General features: G+C 38.1%; 1 protein-coding gene across 1 annotated transcript in view; it reads right to left on the bottom strand.

Moving 5' to 3' along the window:
* Positions 1-21557, bottom strand: part of LOC145681168 (ecdysone 20-monooxygenase-like) — a 163420-nt gene extending 141863 nt beyond the window's left edge. Inside the window, exon 1 of the mRNA XM_081752629.1 lies at positions 21362-21557. The gene's annotated coding sequence lies outside the window, so the exon portion shown is untranslated. The remainder of the gene's footprint in view (positions 1-21361) is intronic.
* Between the last annotated feature and the right edge of the window lie 299 nt (positions 21558-21856).

The following is a 21856-nucleotide window of genomic DNA, read 5'->3' as shown; positions in this document are numbered from 1 at the left end:
GTCCAATTACCAACGTTGTGAGAAAAAGAGACAAAGTTTGTACAAACCGTTTAAATACATGAAAAAGTTAACACTATTATTATTATTATTATTATTATTATTATTATTATTATTATTATTATTATTATTATTATTATTATTATTAGTGCTATTGACAATGTCTGGTATGAATCTTTTAAGCACTGAAAGCAGCTTCAAATGACCGAAAAGTAATCTTGATTCCCTTGTGGACTGAATTCATCTCGAATCCAGAACCAGTTGCGATTTTTTTCATTAACATTTTTGTTACATATTATAAGTAAATTTTGAAAACATCGACAGGAGATGCCCATAGATGTTCGAATTTCGTGTGAGCAGGGGAACACCCACGGAGGAATCCACCGGGTCCGAACCAAGGGCGTCGATCCTGGGGGGCCCGGGCACCCCAAAGCTAATGTGGGTCCCCTATTGTATTTATAAATATACAATATTTGGCATAATTTGAATGCAATTTGTTTCAAAATCCTCATATAGATACCTTCTACAACTGAATGGGCCCCCCTCCCAAATTTACAGAAAAATCGGCGCCCTTGGTCCGAACCCCCTTTCCCTAAAACTTCGTAACTCGACTAACATTTGTACACGTTCTTTAACGTAACTATACTTCCTTAACAGAGAAATGACTGATGTAGACTAAAGATTTGATTTTCTGAGCCGGGTTCTTTACCTTATATATATATATATATATATATATATATATATATATATATATATATATATATATATATATATATATATATATATATATATATATATATATATATAAAAATCTAGTCCTATCAGATTTTCAGAGAATACATGTGGAGAAGTAATTAACAATTACCTATCGTCTTTTCGGGTGCAGAATAACAAGTTTTATATCACATAGACGTATTGGACCCCCCGCCCCAGAAAAAAAAAGTAGGAGCCCTCCCAACAAAAACTTCTGGGTGCACTTTTGTAAGACTGGGTCTGGGTGTAAGACTTGGATTTCAGTCGAATTCTAGGGTCAATATGAAAGAAGCAGAGCAACGAAAAAAAAAAAAAATGCCCATACTGCCACTTGGAAGCATCTGCGTGTATACATAACGTTAGGTTCAGTAGGTTTATATTATATTGGATTTTTAATGAAATACTGTACGAGATGCGAGTCTTGATAGTTAAAAGCAAGGGTTGGTATCCTTGAACTATCCTATACTTCGTGCTCGCGGACAGGTAGGCGTGAGAACTCGAGCGCACAAGTTTTTTTTTTTTTTTTCAATTCCTGATCTTTCATAACAGACTTCCGGGTTCCTTCACCTCGTTTATCAACCAGTATACCTGTTGCTTGTACCGAAATCCATTTAACTCAACCCTCACTCAGCATTATTTAAAGCATTCCAGCTTTTGCTTTGTTAGCTCAGCTCAGACAAAAAATGGCGTCACGGCTGAAATTAAGCCTGGAAGCGATGGATGAATTTAAGAACCTTTTTTAGTCTTTGCTTTCTTGACACATCTTTGGAGCACATATTTTCTGACGGTTAATAGACTGATCTGAACATTTTCAAGCCTTCAGGTAGTTTTAGAACAAGAGGTATTGCTTGCATTTTCCCAAATTTATTTATGGAAAGAGCCTTTTAAGCGATTTGAATTACACGTTGTTTTTTTTTTTAATTCTTCTTTCAAAGATAATATGTATAAGTAGACTACATGTTTTAATGTACATGTTACTTAGATATTTGAGAAGTCCATTGAATATAAAAGAAATATCAAATTAATATAGAACATCTTATCCGCATTTATAGCATATCTATCCGTATCTGCAAATAATGAGATAACAATAGAACCAGGTCTACCATATGTGCAACACGTGCATTTGCATGTGTCGGCAAGTATCGAGGGGCGACAAAATCTGCCATAACTATATTACTTAAAATAAATATTTCTTGTTGGAAACAGACTTCATGGTGATGGTAGTTATAAGGTAACCAAAAAAGTTCTGTCGCTTTTTGTGAAGGTCTGTGTTTAATTGGCTCTCACACCGTGAGTTGAATGCAAATGGACAAAGGGCGAAGGTCAGTTGTTGGTGTGGGTATATCCAACATACTACCTGGTTGTAGCAGTTCAGTTACACCGTGAACTTGCGTCAGGACAGAGTGAACATAGGACCTCAACAGACCGTCATAAGGGCGTGTATGCTGTACGAGTTCAAACTGGGGTCAAACGCCGCTGCAGCGGGGCGAAAGATATGCAAGGCCTTTGGTGAGAGTGTTGTGACTACGTGGACAGTGCAGCAGTGGTTTAACAACTTTAAAGACGGTGACGAATCACGTGCCTGAAGACCAACGCATGTAGAAAATGAAGATCTTCAGGCAGCAATTGAAGCGAACAGTGGCGAGACATGTGAGGAACTGGGACTACAATTCACTATGAGTAGAGAAACCATTCGGCAGCACCTCCATTAACTTGGGAAGCACTACAAGTTGCGTCGATGGGTCCCACATGATTTGACTCCGGGCCTGAAGGCAACGCGAGCAGACACCTGCGTTTCTTTGTTGTCTCGTCTGAAGGAGGAGTCATTTCTGGACAGAATGTTGACATGTGATGAGAAGTGGGTCCTGTACCAAGCTTCACGGCGCCGTCATCATTGGTAAGCATCCCTTGACCTGGTTCCAAAACAGCCGAAACTAACACTGCACCTGAAGAAGGTCCTCCTCTGTGTTTGTGGATTGCTCGCGGCATCATGCATCGGGAACTGCTACCACCTGGTCAGAGCATCAGCATCAATGCAACTATGTACTGTCAGCAATTGAGCCGTGTTGAAGAACAACTCAATACTCTGGAGCCAGCACTTCTGAATCGCAAAGGGGCCTCCCTGTTACAGGACAATGTTATGCCCCATGCCATGTGGCTAGGATGACCCGAGACACCATTCTACGCTTTGGATGGAAAACACGATTGCATCAGCCATACTCCCCGGACATTGCACCGTCCGATTATCACCTGTTCCAATCCTTGGAAAATCACCTTAGAGGTTGGCAGTTCAAATCCCTAGTAGAGGCGGAAAATGCACTGATACCTTCTTCGCTTTACGGTCCACCAAGTTCTACCGCGATGGGATTCATGGCCTTCTAGAACATTGGTAGGAGGTCGTCGATGCTGAAGGGGATTTTTTTTTTTTTGATCTTCCAGGTACACCTTAGGTGACATATCGATGTTCGAAGGTGGTGGGTAAAAAAGCGACAGAACTTTCTTGATTACATTTATAAATTTACTAAGCTGACCTTCTACTTGAATACAACATTCATAAATCATGTTTAGGTCGCATTAGTTTAAGATCACATGGACAGTGATACAGCAAATGGTCAAGCAAATCCCAGCATTAATTGTTTGGTTGTTGTCAAATACAATAAGTCAATTCTAGAACAGCGGCGAATACGTATTTTATTTAGTTAGTCATCACAGTTTTGAAATAAAAGCTAGTCTTGACTTTGTTACAAACAAGTTCCTTACCACTGAAGATGGAAGCAAGTTTTTACTTTCAATTTTTTAACAGATGTAAAAGGAAAATCAAGGAATAAAGATAAAAGAGCTAGTTGCACTGGAATTGCAAACTGATATACTGAGATTGAAGGGATATATTGATATCCATCGACAATAATAATAATAATAATAATAATAATAATAATAATAATAATAATAATAATAATAATAATAATAATAATAATAATAATATGATGATGATGATGATGATGATGATGAAGAAGAAGAAGAAGAAGAAGAAGAAAAAATTACTTGAAATACAAAAGGAAATTTCACTTAATATAAGCTGCTTAAATCTAGCTGAGGGTCTAAATTCTTGGAAAATAAGTTTTTGTACACATTTGTTTAGTATGTTGACACACAAACTGTACTATTTTCGAAGAGCAATCTTTCAGAGAAGAATCTCCTCATTCAATAGACCCACCCAAGAAAAAACTTGAACCACCATTTTATTTTATTTTTTTTTACATTGGCTTCTTATATATATATATATATATATATATATATATATATATATATATATATATATATATATATATATATATATATATATATATATATATATATATATATATATATATATATATATTATTTATTTATTTATTTATATTAGTTTGTGTAAAGATGTATTCTATATCATTATTCTGAGTGCACACCGCTTTTATTTTGAACACCCCACTAATAGAAGTTTCTGGTATTCTTACTGATTATATTATGTAATAGATGCTACCGTGAATACCGAGATGATATCAAATAAATGAGCCTCAGTGCGATTTCTTTGCAAATCCTTTCTCTTATTATAGCTATATTAAAAATATAAGACCTGAAGACAAACTTTGCCCTCTCCTGCGAAAAATCCCGTGGAAGAATTAAAAAACAAAAAAAAAAAAAAAAAAAAATCAATTCAGGAAAACGGAATGTATACTAGTGCGTACTGAATAGGTGCCTGCTTATATGTCATCCATCTTCCATTAGTTCCTTAAGGTTTGTGGTCGTCTCTTCACCATTTCATTTTGTCTGCAGTCGATAACGATTTCAAGGTGATTATACCTTTCATAAGTAGCTACCTACGATGCTCTCATAGCGTACATTAGGTTTTCCTGACTTGAATTATTTTTAAAAAGATACAGCTGTTAAGAAATCTTTCAACCAACGAGTTCATATCAATGTGCATTTCATAATGTCTTACAAATATAAACTTACGGAAACCATTGTATTTCTCGTAAAATTCTAGCCCAATTTTATATATTACATGACCCCCTTCCTATTTTAAAAAGAAAAGTCGAGCGAGATACAAGATGGCCAACTTCAAGATGACGGCCATGATAAGCATACCCTCAAATAGATGCCTACTTCTTCCTGGTGTCAGTTAATATGTTTTTGTTTTCCATGCCTTTACCCGTTTTAGAAGTAAAACGAAAGTTTCAAACTTGAAACACATTTTTATAGGCACATTCTGATCAATCAGGATTTTAGCCACTGCGGCCGTCTTTGTGGACGGGATCGCTTCAAATTTTACTTACGTTCGTTTCTTGATATTCCACACTTCTGTGCCAAGTTTGCTCAAGAAACTAGATTTCGACATCGATAGGTTTACTTGTAAGAGAAGAAAACTACGAAATACTAGTGCAGAACCTTCTTGAAAACCTGTGAGGCACAAAGGTGAAATATGTATTTTAAAATTAATTCACTGTCTGCATTTCCATTTGAGCTATTTCTCTGAAAAATTAGCTGCTATAAGCAATGAACAGGGTGAGCATTTTCAACAGAACATTTTGCAGATAGAAAAACATTATAAAGGGGAATTGATATAACTACTAGAACAGCGGGGACAGTTTGCAAGTTAATTGTAAACCTGGGGCCCCGCAAAATATTCCCAATCGGGCCGCGCATCTCCTAAGGCCGACCCTGTCTCTTTGTCAAAGATCAATACGAAATAATTGTGAGTGGTTGATTTGAGGTGCCACTCATTTAGTACATTATTTTCTATGTACTTAAGCGTATTTAGTGTTTACGTAAATTATCGGTTAATGTTTTTGTTACATTTACGTAATGTAATGAAACAATGAAAACAATCTATTTGATTAGAGATTACAAGTTATAAAATTAAAATTCGAAATTATTTTTAACTTATGATGTCATGATTTTAAAAACTGGCAGAATTTCTATTACAAAAAAGTCGTTGATAAATGATAATACATAAGTGTGAATGGACGTATGACGCTAAATAACACGTAAGAGTGAAAGTCTTAACATACAACCTATACCGAGTGCAATGACTTGATATGGAGAAGTAACACATGATCGGCAATCATTATATATACAAAAGAGAGCTCAATATACGGCTCTGTATTTCAGTCCAGGCCTGTAACCAGAGAGAGGCTATGGGGGCCTGCCCCCTAAAATTCCGTGGTCCCTCCAGACCTCAATACAAAATACCATTATTAATACAAAACACAATTTAGATATTTGTAACAGAATTTTTAATGACTTGTCTCATCACAACATATTCATCCCCCTTCCCCCCAAACCTCTGTGGCTGGTTTCGGACCAGTTTCAGTCTAATACATTCTAAGTAAAAGAGCAGGTTATTCATATTTTAAGAACGAAGAAGAAAATGCAGAGAAAACTAAATACGAAAATGGAAATCTGCCGAGATCGTAATCCTGCAAATTATGGATGCGTCAAAATATCAATACTTTCGACTAAGTGGATAAATTCAAATATCTAGGATCAATATTAACAGACCAAAATCATATCCACATACAAATTAAATGTCGACTGAAAGCAGGGAATTCGTTATATTATTCAGTTCAAAATCTTTCGTTGTCGTGAATTCTGTCGAGGAATTTGAAGATTAAAATATATGAAACGATAATCATCCTTACTGTGCTGTATGGTTGTGAAATATGGTCGCTTATACTGAGAGAAGAACACAGAGTGAAAATATTTGAGAATAAAATCCCGAGACGAATATTCGGACCCAAGAAAATGAAATGAAATGAAATCTTTGGTTTTACGTCCCACGGTTATGCCGGTTAGGCTAAAAGAGACGGTGATGATGAGTAATGAATGAAATGGTGGAATGAAGAAAGTGGGAGGAAACGGGAGAACCCCGAGAAAACCCACGCACACGGTGTTTGTCCAGCGCAAAGTTCACTTGGCTGGGGCTGAACCCGGAACCCCAAGCACCAGAGGTCAACGCTCTACCACTGAGCCACCGCGGCCCCTATTCGGCCCCAAGAAAAACGGGAATTGATACTGGTGGAAACTTCATAACGAAGAACTGCATAATTTGTACCGCTTATCAAACATTGTTAGGATCATCAAATCTAGGAGGTCCAGGTGGGCAGGTCACGTGGGCAGAATGGAGGAAAGAAAGAATGTTTTCAAAATTTTATTTGGAAATCCAATCGGAAAACGATCATTAGGAAGACCTAGGCGCAGATGAGAGGACAATATTAAGATGATCTCTCAGAAATAGGAATACAAAGTAGAAACAGATCCAGTTGGCTCAGGACAGAGCTCAATGGTGAGATTTTGTGAGCGTAGCATTGAACCTGCAGGTTCCATAGGCCATAGAGTTAGTTAGTTACTTATTTAAAGTATTCGTTAAAACAATTTTAGTCATTATTTTAACGATCATATTTTCTTCTTCTTCTTCTTCTTCTTCTTCTTCTTCTTATTATTATTATTATTATTATTATTATTATTATTATTATTATTATTATTATTATTATTATTATTATTATTATTATTATTATTATTATTGGTTTTACAGAATATGTATGAACAGGGCTTATCGTTTAGTGTTAAAATAATTTGTTTCCTTTATCCATAAATGTTGTCTTTCAATATTGCTTTTATACTGAATGATACCCATATCCATGCAGATTCTGAAAAACAGAAAAAAAATGAAAATAATTAAAAGAAAGGCTGTCATTGTTTACTGATTTTACATACGTAATACAGAATAAATATACCAGAAGTGATATTTAGGATAGATGTTAATAAAGGTGTGGTAGTCAGGCCAGTATTTACGCACGTGATACATAGACCAGAGCCCAGGGCGTAGGGATGTCGGCGAGTCGAGTCGAGACAGGATTTTCCTGACAAAATTCGAGTCGAGACATGGCTCTTCCAATATATAAATCTTGTCTCGTGCGCATCCCTACCAGGGCGGTAAATTTTCAATAGCGGTATATTAAAAAATGGAGATTAAGTTGCCGTATGCGGAAAATTTTAAGGAAATCTTTACTGAAAAAGAAATGTTGGTATCAGAGTGCGAACGAGTTTTCTTGTTACGACAATTTTGGGTCTAGAAGGATTTATGACTATTGCTTTTTGACTACCAGTGTAATCTGTGCAGTTGGCTCTGTACGACTTGCTCCGTTGCTGGTAGGTCAATGTAAGCGGGCGCGGCCGTGGGTGGTAATAATATATGCTATTTATTTATTATTGATGTTCTTTGATAGCTTGACCGTTGAACTGAGAAAAATCCGTTATCCAAGCAGCGGGATATTGTACAAATATACGGAATCCTTATATTTACTACAAAAATTAGTATGAAGCATACGTTATCCACATGCTATATACGTACTGCCACTTAGGGGTGTTCGATAAGGCTGAAGACCTATCGAACTTAGGGAGTGAAAATTTATCGAGTTGTCATCGGTTACTCGAAACCGTTCGAGTATCTGAAATTATCGAAGTTTCGGGTATTATCGAAATGTCGAGTATTATCGACATTTCGAGTATTATCGAAGTTTCGGGTATTATCGACATTTCGAGTATTATCGAAGTTTCGGGTATTATCAAAAGTAGTGATGAACAATTCGGTTCCTTCACCTCTCCAATGATTTCTTGTTGCAGCTAAACTAGTCACACAACTTTTTTCATCTGATAAGTTATTGCAAAGTTGTATTGGTCGAAATCATATGTAAAATTATTTTTCTGCCTGCCCCGTTATTGGCGCAATCGGCAAAGTGACTATTATTGGACTAACGTTATATGGATTGCAATTCCATCCTCTTTCTCTCTTCTCACAGGCTGCTTAAACCTTGTACAGGTCTGTGGAAAAAAAAAAAAACTTTTCCTTCACTACATTGCTAAGGAGAGAAGTTATAAAATGAACACGCTGCATATACGTATGTAATACATATTATATACAACTATGATAACCTCGAATACATCGTTTCTTTCGAACACACCGATAATCCCGAACTTTTCTAAATATTCAAGCGACTCGACAAATGCGATCATATTGATATATTTCTGTATTTGCTGCTTTCAAACAATTCGAGATTCTCGAACAGTTCGAGTGTCTCGAAGTTGTCTAATGTTTCTTACATTTCGAGTGCCTCGAACACTTCGAGAGTCCCTAACTTTTCGGGAGTCTCGATCATTTCGAGAGTCTCGAACATTTCGGGAGTCTCGAACATTTCGGGAGTCTCGAAAGTTCGATAATTCGATAAAATTAAAATTCTTTATCGATGAAACGGTTTTGAAATGTTATCGAATTGTTATCGATTACTCGATTATCGGAACAGCCCTACTGCCACTTTCCCCGTTTAGATGTTACGCCATGCCGTTGCACGCTGTCTGACGTCTAACAGTCTTCCGTATATTACATACGTATACGTATGTTACATACGTCAGCTATATGTTACATACGTCCACTTGTATGTGAAATTTTGACCGCCTATGTACAGTTCTTTCGTTCGTACTCAAAGTACGTTCATTTGGAACACTTATACACAAAGTACGTATAAAATATACTTCTTCAGTTATACGTCTGCCAAACACTACAGGATTTACAAATGTAACATACGTTTTTATGTATGCCACATATGTTTTTTTCTCAGTGTGATAAAGTGATATTTCAACAGTTTTATTTAATTTTTAATTCATTATTAGTGATATCATGTTTTGTTTTTAGTCTGTTTTTTTATGTTGTTTTTGCTTACACATAACGGAATACGAACAAATAAGGGAAGGAACGAAAGAGTTTCTTGTGTGTAGTATACCAGTATCTCTAGATGTCGCAGTAAGGCATTGGATTTCCTTAAGAGTCTTCATCCCGGCGAAATTAAAATACCGCTAATTTTACAGTAATTATGTGATATCTTCAAATAGATAAAAGATAATTGAAATATGGAACAAAAGCGCCCTAGACAATATTATTTTGCGTGAGGTACCGTTATCACAAGTCACCTAGTGGCTTTCCGTTTTCAGCTGTTTAGAAACGCGAAAATAAATGCCGATATTCAAAATGGCTCGAAATCGAAAGCAGATAAGTGAGTCGTGATAACGGTTTCTTATGAAAAATAATATTGTCTAGGGCGCTCTTGTTCCGGGATGAAGACTCTTAAGTTTCAGAAGAGAGGATACCGGAGTTGAATATTCAGCGCACTGACTGAACAGAAAGGAACGTAAAATGAAAATTAAATCTTTCAATTTAACGTTCCACCATTATGTCTATGAGGCTAAGGGAGGGAGAGAGATGATTTAGGCAGTGAATGAATAATGGCAGAATTGGTGGAATGAGAATGTCAGAGGAAACGGGAGTAGCCTCGAGAAAACCCACGAACACGATGTTGACCACCACAAAATCACTTGGCCGGGGATCGAACCAGGGACAACACGTTCCAGTAGTAAGCGCTCTACCACTGAGTCACCATGCTCTAGAAATGAGCTTAGTGGGTAAAACTGTGCAAATAGATATCAGCAAAGAGGGATAATGTTGATTATATTTTTTTTTTGGTGGGGGAGGGAAATAGTATGCTATACTAACCGTAAATCATCAAAAGCATGCATGGAATTGTTTACAATTGAATTTAAGTTTCAGAATTTACTGGCGAACTCTACGGAACAAAGAGTGTGGAAATCGTATAATAACCAAATTCTTCCTTTGCAATTCTTTGAATGGCGGTACGGTGGCTTTAGTGGTACAGCACTTACCTTTGGTGCATGAGGTTTCCTGGTTCAATCTCTAGCTAAGTAAATTTGTGGTAGACAACATCGTATTTGTGGGTTTTCTCGGGATACTCCCGTTTCCTCCCAATTTCTCATTCCCGCAATTCGTTCATCATTCACTTGCTTTAATCACAGTCTTCCTTAGCGTAGACGGAATAATCATGCGAATAAATTGAAATATATATATATTTTTAATAATTCTTTGAAATGACTAGCGATCTCCATGAAGTGAGAGCATGCGCGCCGACTACGTGGGTGCTTCGGGGTTCCGGCACCCACAAGATTTTTAGTTTGGACCCGGATTTGCACCAGTTTCTCTTACACTTAAGTCAGCCGTGTTACCGACTGAGCTAGGGCAGCCCTAACTTATCCTTATTATTACCGGCATATTCTGTTTTATTACAGCACAACCCTTCATGGCAGTGTACATAAAAGATTTTAACTAAAAATAAATCAATCAAATATCGAGACTTCCCTGAAAACATATAGGCTAACACGTCCCGCCATTGATGTACACCCACATAAATTTTGGAAAGTCGGCGCCGTTGAGTGAGATACCGTAAATACGCGCGTAATTTTCGCCCTCGCATAATTTTCGCATACCAATTTTGAAGGGCATTTTCTGTATATTTTATTTTCCTCGCGTAATTTGCGCGCGCGGAAACTTTTTGTGAAACAGCATTTTTCCAGGAATCAATTACGGTAGCTAATGAACAATTGGCAACGCAGCAAAGCCATTGTTCTAAAGTAAGAAATCACACGACTTCTTAATCAATTTTTAAATGTTATTTTTCTACAAATTTAGAATTAGTTGTTTGTTGTCAATTCTTGCTACAAAGAAAATGTGTACCGGTATTTTTGTGTTATTTTGACTGGGGAAAAAAATTAAATGATGTTCACTGATGTGGCTAATTTTTTCCCCGCTTAATTTACGCACCCATGTTTCAAAACAACTTTTTTCGTCTAAAAAAGTGCGGAAATTACGCGAGTAAATACGGTATATCGTTCTCGGATTAGAGAAAGTGATTTAACTGGGCCTAGGTTTTGAGAAAACTCATTTGAGGGTGAATAATGAAAAAAAAAGTTAAATCTACGATTATGCCTTTATGGTAAAGAAACAAAGACAGTGATTAATGGATCACTTGGCGTAACAGTCCGTTTTGTGGATCTGAGCGACTTGAATGCCATCTCTTAGCGACCAGTTGAACTACGTTCAGTCTAGTTACGAACACGTGGTCAGAGCGCTGGATCAATCTCTAGTATCGTATCAGGAGATTTCTACACCTAGTGGCCTTCACATTTTTTTTATTTACGTGACTCCCCAGTTTGCCTCACGGACGACGAAAATTGGAAAGCGCCGGCCGGGAATCGAACCCTGGACCACGCGGACATGAGGCAAAGCTCTAACCACTAAACTAGGGTGTCCCCAAATGATTAATGAGTCAATAATTATGAAAGAACTGATGAAATGAGAGTATGGGCAATGTTGCCAGATTAGGCAACAAGAAGCAGATTGGGCGATTTTTTAAGTGCCCCCGCCACCAAAAAATTTTAAATTGAGCGACAAGGTACATTTTGGGATACTTTTAATTTTCAGCAGACTATAACTCTTCATAATAAGCTACTTTCATATGAAACCACAAATTATTAATTTTATTTATTATACAATAAAACTTTTATTTGTTGAGTATTCTATTCACAACGAACAATAATTTTAATAAAACTAACATGTTGGATACTAATTCAAATCTTATTTTAGTGCTTTTTAATTTTTACATCTGACAACACTAGACTTTTGTTGAGTTTGCGGTGTTGCAGTATCACAGACGGTGTTTCTGTCTCAGTTAATGCCTAGGCCTAAAATAGTTCTACGAATCTGTGTAAACGTGAACATTGCAAATTTAATTGTGTTACTGTATTATCATTATTAACATCAACATAATACGAAAGTAGAGTTATAACAAAAACTTCCAAATGCAAGGCTTCCAGATAAAGAATTTACCACTTGAACTTAAGAATAACAGTGAAAAAGCATACTGTAAACGTTGTAAAGTATTCAGAGCCCACAAAATTGATTTAAGCGAATATATCTCCTTGGAAATCAGAAAGATCGCCCATTTTATACTATCACCATCAGCACAGTTCATTGCCCACTGCAGTTCTATTGGCCCTGACGTAGTATGGAGTTTGCGCTAACATACCACCACTAACAGTTCGAAACTGCGGAAGCGTATGGCTGAAAATAATTCATAATTATGTTTGGTCTACAAATAGTTCCAATCCGTTACCTTTAGAACACAATCTCGATACTTTTTAAACTTCAGATCTGACAACACTGAGTATGGGACGAAATTGGAGAAATGCCGTCCCACGGTTACGCCGGTTAGGCTAAAGGAGACGGTGATGATGAGAAATGAATGAAATGGTGGAATAAAGAAAGTGGGAGGAAACAAGAGAACCCCGAGAAAACCCACAAGCACGGTGTTTGTCCACCACAAAGTCCACATGGCGCGAGCTGGGACCGAACCGGAGACCACAAGCACCGGATGTGAACGCTCTACCACTGAGCCATCGCTTCCCCCGACGAAACGGGTAGGGATGCGCACGAGACGAGTCGAGACAAAATTTTCCTGACAAAATTCGAAAAAAAATGAAATGAAATCTTTGAGTTTTACGTCCCACGGTTATGCCGGTTAGGCTAAAGGAGACGGTGATGATGAATAATGAATGAAATGGTGGAATGAAGAAAGTGGGAGGAAACGGGAGAACCCCGAGGAAACCCACGCACGCGGTGTTTTGACAAAATTCGAGTCGAGACACAGCTCTACCAATAGAAAAGAATATATTTTCGAGTCGAGACATCACTTTTACAGCAGATTTTCGAGACGAGACAGCCTCAGATCTTGTCTCGTGCGCATTCCTAGAAACGGGAGACTCCGCACGAATTAACATGGCCTAGGATCGAACCTGAGACACTTCTACCACGGAGTAATAATAATAATAATAATAATAATAATAATAATAATAATAATAATAATAAATTAATATAAATAATTGTGTATTTTCCTACCTGAAATTCTTTCTCCAAGCTATTAGGTCAGACGTTCTTGTTACATGAACTATTAGAACAAGCGTAACTTAAGTGTTACTAATGAACTTGAGTATATTTATAGCAGTTAAAAGCCTTTCGTATTTCGAAGTTCTTATTGACGTTTTATTATTATTTTTTTTTTCTCCCGTTCTTTCAAGTTACAGGATAAGTAAGGATTGCTGCGTAGCTACTATAACAACGTGTAAAAGAACATTAAAAAGATTCCACACAACATGAGGTAAAACAAAAATAATGGTACTGAATGTCACGACGACATGTTTGTTTCAAATGCTTCGGTAATCATTGTGCGTACGTAAATAACCTTAAGTATGATTTCAACCTTGAGTTTGTGAAGATATCAATATCCCAACTAGTGAATGTGTAGGTATATAGGATAAACAGTGCAGATATTTTTTCTTCCTTGAGATTTATTAGAATCACGCTAGTCGGCTATATAAGATTGTAATGTTAATTAGGATCACGCTAGCAGCTTTTCAAGATTGTAATATTATTAGGATCACGCTAATGGACCTTATAAGATTGTTATGTTTTTAGGATCAAGCTACTTGGTCTTATAAAATTGTAATATTAAGATCAAGTTAGTGGGCCTCATAAGATTGCAATGTTATTAGAATCACGCTAGTCGGCCGTATAAGATTGTAATATTGTTAGAATCATGGTACTAGGTCTTATAAGATTATAGTTATTAGAATCACGCTAGTGAGCTTTATAGATTGTAATGTTATTAGAATCACGCTAGTATTACTTGTAATATTGTAACGTTGTTAGGATCACTCTAGTGGGCCTTATAATATTGTAACGTTATTAGGATCATGCTAGAGGGCCTTATAATATTGTAACGTTATTAGGATTACGCTCGTAGGCCTTACAAGATTGCAATGTTATTAACACGCTAGTGGACCTTATAAGATTGTAATATTGTTAGAATCACGGTAGTAGGTCTTATAAGATTATAGTTATTAGAATCACGCTAGTGAGCTTTATAGATTGTAATGTTATTAGAATCTCGTTAGTAGGACTTGTAATATTGTAACGTTATTAGGATCACGCTAGTAGGCCTTACGAGATTGCAATTTTATTATAACGCTAGTGGATCTTATAAGATTGTAATATTACTAAGACCACCTAGTGGGCTATGCCACAGGAAACAAATAATAACGACGGAAAAATAGGCTAACCTTTGTCTAAATTGCAACCAATGTAATTGTTAGAATTAGATTAGAAGTTTAAATGCAAATTAGAAATTTACTAAATTAATAAAATTCAAGAGCAAGCAACCTCCATATCTTTATTTGCTAAGATTCCTGACAGATGGGCAAGTTCCTGACTTCTTTCGAATGATTTGCATCAATCATAACACTAAATTGAGAAAAAGAGAGATTCAGCTCTGAACGACTTTTAAGTCTCTCATAAATCTGAGATAGACTTCACCTAATATTTGATTAAGTTCATTTGAAAACAACTAAATACTGTATTGCGTAACACTGTAAGAGCAAAATATGTTACACGGGAGATTGGACTTTCCCATCACCTATTATTACAAAAGTTCTTCTTGAATACAAGTATATTACAATAAGTAAAGTTTCCTCTAATCATGTAGGTAAACAAGTAAGGAACCCAATGACCAGGCAGAGCGTGTAGGTTAGGTTACTCTCAATGACCAGGTGTCTTAGAGTAGTGATGTCAACCGGCTCGGCCCGAGCCCTGAGCCATCGGCTCGGCTCGGCTCGGTTCAACTGAGCCATCGGTTCTGCTCGGCTCAGGTGAGCCACCGGCTCGGTTCGGCTCAGCTCAGGTGAGCCATCAGCTCGAGCCAGCTCGGTTGGGGTGAGTCATCAGCTCGGCTCGGTTCAGCCCAACTGAGCCGAGGGCTCGAGCCGGCTCGGTTTGGTGAGCTGTTGGTTCGGCTCACTTCTCGGCTCGGCTCGGTGGTGACTGAGCCGTGAGCTGAGCCGCTCGAGCCGTTGACAACACTATCTTAGAGCGTGTAGGAAAGGTACTCTCAATGACCAGGCGTCGTAGAGAGGGGTAGGTGTTCCGAATGGCCAGGCGCCTTAGGGCTTTGTTACATTGATCAACCGTACTTCTTAAGGTGTGCTCTCTTCTTTTATACCATAATGTTGCTGACTGCTAGACTCTGCGTCACTTGTCGAATATTGGTGATGATGGACGACGCCCTCTTAATTTCTGTCGTCTGTAGTGTGTTTGTTTACTTCAAGCACGTGTAGTAGACACATGGTAACAGCATGGTGTGTAGACCTGTGAGAACTTTACATTATTATGTATAGACGATTATCAAAATAATGGAAGCACCTTGAGCTGGAAGTACTCAGGTGTCTGGATCGGCAATAGTAAGATGGCAACTGTGCAGCACCGGGCTGTTACTGGTAGTAGGTTAGGACAAGTTTCGTACTGTGTGAGGACCAGCAGAACAACAATGTGTTGTGAACTCAGGAAACGATGATAGTGTAAAATGGGCAACCGCTCTTATTTCTACAGAGGAAAAATTGTGCGTGGCGAAAGTGGCAAGTATGTTGAATATGTTGCAGTGCATAGTGTCGAAAATGATAACCTAAAAATTAAGGCAACATCACAATGAGAAATAATGGTCGGAAGAAACCCTCAGTGATAGGCCCCGCTAAGTATTAAAGCGGATTGTCATTCAGAACCGTCGCAGGACTTCGGTGCAAGTGACGGAGGAACTCAAACTTTATGTCCCACACCCTATGTCGACAGTCACAGCCTGTCACATGTTATATGCCACGGTCATAAGAAATCGGGTTGCACAGGCAAAACTGCTAAGTGACCATAATGCTTTAGTACAACGCCAATGGTGCCGCGAACATGCAACATTAACCATTGATGACTGAAAACGTGCAATATGATCAGATTAATCATCGTTCATCTGATTTCAAATCACGGTCCGTGCTTACGTGTTCCGGACGCTCAAAGATGATCCGTAGAGTTTTCGCCTAACCGTGATGCTATGAACTGCGATATCCTGGCTCATTGTAATTTTAGTGGGCTCTGTGCGGACTTTTATCGGTCGTGTAACTACTCGTGATTATGTCATTATTTTAGGGAACTATGTGAATTCTATGATCCAAATGTTATTTCCACACAAATGCTATATTCCTGTATGATAATGCGCCCATTCACGCAACTATAGCTGTTTAAGAGGTCTAATCACTACGAAATTAAAATACCGCTAATTTTACAGTAATTATGTGATATCTTCAAATAGATAAAAGATAATCGAAATGTGGAACAAGAGCGCCCTAGACCATCTTATTTTGCATGAGGCACCGTTATCACGAGTCACCTAGTAGCTTTCCGTTTGCAGCCATTTAGAAACGCGAAAATAAATGCCGATTTTCTAAATGGCTGGAAATCGAAAGCAGATAAGTGAGTCGTGATAACGGCACCTCATGTAAAATTATATTATCTAGCGAGCTCGTGTTCCACTTTTCAATTTATTTGAAGATATCGCATTTTAAAATTAGCAGTATTTTAATTTCGCCGTGATGGGACCTCTTAACGTGATTTGTGGAGCACGGGGATGAAGTTGAACACGTCACCTGACCCAGTCAATCTTCGAATCTGAACATATGAAGATGAAGAAAGCAAAGAGTAACTAGCATTACCAACAACAAGTTCAAACATGCAAATGTTTGTCTAACTACGTACATGATTTTTATAAGAGCAAAACATCAAAACTCCTGTTTATATTTCAATACTCTACGTAACTGATACACGAATCGCAACAAATAATATACCCCTTCTTGAAAAGACGTCTCAACTAAACTCGCTGTACAAGTAAATACGAATTCTATTTTCCGAAAAAAATAAAATTTTAAGCATAATCCAAGAAGTTGCATGTAAAGTCCGGGAAGGGTATCGTGAGCACAGGCATTGTTATGGATAGCGTGTATTGCTTGTAAGAAATATTGAACCGTCTATGACAAATGTCCGCCTTGCCCCCTATGAAAAGAAATCGAACACTAGTGCTTGGATTCGAAATAAGCGCATTCCGTGTGTGCAGTGAGTGGAGTGTTGTAGTCAGCGGAGGGTACTATTGAATTATGATGGCAATTTGAATGAGGCAGTAGATTAATAAGAATATGGCACAAAAACGTCATTTGGATGCGTTTATCAAAGGCCGGATCATCGGACGCTTGGAAAAAGGCGACGCACAGACAGCAGTATCACGAGCCATCAATGTGGCACAAAGTGTCGTATCTAGGTTCTGGAAACAGTTTATTGACACCGGAGACATCGGCCGTAGGCCCGGTGGATTACATCCACGAGTGACAACTGTACTTATTCGTAACTTCGCGTCGGAACAGGACATGCCTGCAAGACAACTATCAGCGGAGCTTACAGCCGCTTCCGGGTTGAGAGTGTCACGCCTGACTATGTACCGGAGACTGAGAGCCAATGGTTTGTATGCCTGACGGCCAGTAACATGTGTTTCATTGACTCAGGCACACAAAAGAGTCCATTTACAGTGTTGTCGAGAACATCACCAGTAGACTCCCAACGAATGGGATGCGTACTGTTCATGGATGAATCCCGATACAGTTCTTAGAGCACTCAGATCTGGAGTGAACAGGGAACTCGCTTACATCCCAAGAACGTTGCGGAAAGGAATTGGTATGGTGGTAGTGACGTACTGGTCTGGGTAGGCATTATGATGAATGGTCCTACTGACCTGCATATCTCCGATGCTGGGTGCATCAATGACCAGAGATACAGGGACGAGGTTCTGCATGCATATGTGCAGCTTTTCAGGGTCACAGTTGGCCCACAATTTCTGTTCATGGATGACAACGCCCGTCCCCATCGAGCCAAAGTGGTGGGAGAATACCTAGAGACAGAAGACATCCAATGTATCGAGTGACCAGATGTCTGGGCCTAAATCCGATTGAACGTGTTTGGGACGCATTAGAAAGATACGTCGGAACCAGCCAGCCCCCCCTTCCTCAGGACACGCCAGGAGCTCTGTACTGCTCTTCGTGAGGAGTGGAATCAGCTACCCGCTCTTCAACAACTTGGTCTTGAGCATGGAACGTCGTTGCCAGACATGTATGGCTGTTCGGAGCAACCATATTCCATATTAATCTATTTTCGATGCCGCTAGTACATCTCACACTGTTTTTGTAGTATGTGTATTTTGGAATTTGTATTGTGTGACTTCTACCATTTTTATTTTCCAATTTGGTCTGTTCCGTGTGGCCTTTACGTGTGATATGATATGTTGGTATGGTGCTTCCATTCGGTGTGACTTTTTTACGTTCTTCGTGCCCTATGTACTCGAACAATCATTATGCTTAAGTTTTGAACACTTATATATATTGAGAGATAAGTTCAGATTAAATTGCCTTTGCATCGTTATATAAGACTAATTAGCTGCGGAGAAAAATCAACTGTTGGCTTACAATGATAATTAAGAAGGAAGTAAATTATTCTATTATCTGTTGTTCTTTATCACTTGATATGTTCTCTGAGATGATTTATTAATAAAAGTGATTACGCTGAATTTTACAAATGTAGGTCTTTGTCAAGGAAATTGTGGCTTACTTCAAGTTCACTTCTCTTTTCCTTATTGCTTTTATTCAAGTTCAAATGAACAAATAGCAATTTGAATAGATACTTAGTGTTATGATAGGGTTGATATTTATATGTACAGTGAAGTACCGATTACCCGCGAGTAGCGTTGCCAAACGTCCGGTGTTTCACCTTACAGGTTTGATCTCCTTTTCCGGCGTCTGGTACCACCTCAAAACTAGACGGTAAATGTCCGATATTACTCATACTTGTCCTATTCCCTGTTCTGTTCAGATTATTTTGAAGTGACGAGAGGAATTGTTTGTCGATAAACGTAGTTAAAGCAGACCTTATAATTTACTTTGATATCTACCTGTCGTGCGTGAGATTGGCTGAAAAGTTGAAGGCAGGAAAATTTACTGAACTTATCAAAACTGCTTCATCCTCAGACTACATCTTTCAGTTAAATAATACATGCAGATCCAGTAAAAATATATAGGCATTATGAGATATTATCAGCCCCAGCGAAGCTGTTTTGATTTGATTTCAGTTTAGCGTCCCTTTCAGCAGCGAGGCTATATGAGACGTGGACTTGCTGATTAACGTGGAATCCGAACCACATGAGCTCCTGCCGGGAATCGAACCCGGGTCTCCCACGTCAAAGGTGCGTACGCTAATCACTTAGCCACGAGAAGTTCCCCAGTGAAGCTGGTAAGAACTTATTTTTCAAGTATATTTTGTGCATGTAATGATTATATTGCCAATTATATTTGCTTTTCTATTTTAAATACGATGTATCAGTGGCGTATTTAAGGGGGCTTCCGGGCTTAAGACCCCCGAAATTTTATTTACTATATTAAAGTAAGTGAAATATCCTGCAGAATTTTCACATTTTTAGGAATAAAGTTAGCAAAGCCCCCACCGAAACAAAATCGTAAATACGCCACTCTGATGTATTATTGATTGTAGACTACAAAAACTATATGTACCGAATTAACCAAAAACTGGAACAAATAAATTTAATAAATGCTTCAAAAGTAACTAAAGTTATTACATTCGAACTCATATTATGTGAAGTAACCACTTTCAGGTTGTTCGCATTTTTGATGAGGATGATGTCACAATCTTAAAGCTAGGTTGTCATGCTGCAAGAATCTTGTAGCTGTCATTAAAAAATGTCTTGCAACCCTACAAAATTTCTCCATGTAAATTTAGTCTTGAAAGGGACATGCAACAATTTTTCGTCTTGCAAGGAGTCAAACCATGTGCAACTTTCTAGGTCGTCTTGCTTGCTACCTGCTATCGTCCCCCCCCCCACTGACAAAAAGAAAAGCACAATGTGGCCACTTCCGAAACGACGGATTCTTCTGGATGGGGAGGGGAAGCGCGCCAAAATATACGTTTTTAATTAGGAGGTTAATATTTGTCCACTTGAGTTACAGGTTTGTACGGGCTGGAAATTTTAGCTGGGGCCCGGCCCGGCCCGGCCCGTGAATTTACAATGTGAGGCCCGACCCGAGTCCGAAATATGTTTTAACATTTAGGTCCGAGCCCGGCCCGAGCTCGTGTGATAATCAAATGAGCCCGAAATAAGCCCGAATTGCATAAACTTAATAATTAACTCAAAATTATATTTTTATTTACAGCAATTAGAGGTTTAAGTTTGCAGTTGTACTTCAAAAATTCTCCAGAAAGAGCGGCGCAATATATATCGCTGTACAGTGTTGACAAAGTTAGACCCGAAAAGGCCCGAGAAATATAGTTGTATTAGAAATATAGTTAAAAATAAACGGCCCGGGCCCGAAGTTATATTTGCTTTGTGGGCCCGAGTCCGGTCTGTGGGCTAAGGGGGGTTTGGCCAACGGCCTTGGCCCGAGTTCGTGCAGACCTCTAACTTGAGTGCAATGTTGCATGGGTGGACATATATTTCTTGCTTTCAAAAAGTTGTAATGTCTAAACAGTAAATAGAAAGATGGAGTTGCAATATTTTTTAATGACAGATTCAAGATTCTTGCAGCATGACAGCCTAGCTTGAGAATATGCGTACTCCAGAAGTGTGTCCGGTATTTCCATTTTCGAAAGTTGACAACCCTATTTGTGTATAAAAATCAGATTAATCATATACATAACACTTGACTTGCATTCGTCTTTCGAACCTTCAAACACAGTAAATGTTTTTGTACTTACCGCTGTTTTGGCAACTTTTCAGGAATTCTTGATCTTGACACTCGTGGAAGTCACTTATCTATTACTTGTTCGAAGAATTACACGCTAGCTATGGAGATTGCAGAAATCACATGTTAATCCTTGATGTTCGCACTTATCAACTGTTTCTACTGGTATCTAGTACTTCCTTTCAGAAAGTTCATCTGACGAGCAATAACTAATTTATTCCCTCTTGGTCAAGTAATATTATCAGATTATCTCTCCTCCCCTTCGTCCCACCAATTTTTTATATCCCTCAGCATTCCTTTAATTTACTGTATTATATCATACTGATATAAGTTGACAAAAGACTTTTGTCTAACCTTATCTATAACGCTAAGACATTTTTGACTACGAAGTACTACTATGTCTAGAATAGTATTGCACAATAGTAGGTAATTATAGTTATACAGTGATATAGCAATTTTCTCTATATAGATCTGTTCTTAATATAAAAATAAAATTTAAAATATATTC

The sequence above is a fragment of the Thermobia domestica genome, chromosome 3 (genome assembly GCF_964235325.1).
Source record: "Thermobia domestica chromosome 3, izTheDome1.hap1.1, whole genome shotgun sequence".
Classification (NCBI taxonomy): domain Eukaryota; kingdom Metazoa; phylum Arthropoda; class Insecta; order Zygentoma; family Lepismatidae; genus Thermobia; species Thermobia domestica.
Note: the sequence above shows the minus strand (reverse complement) of the source record. Positions and strands in the feature narration are given on the sequence as shown.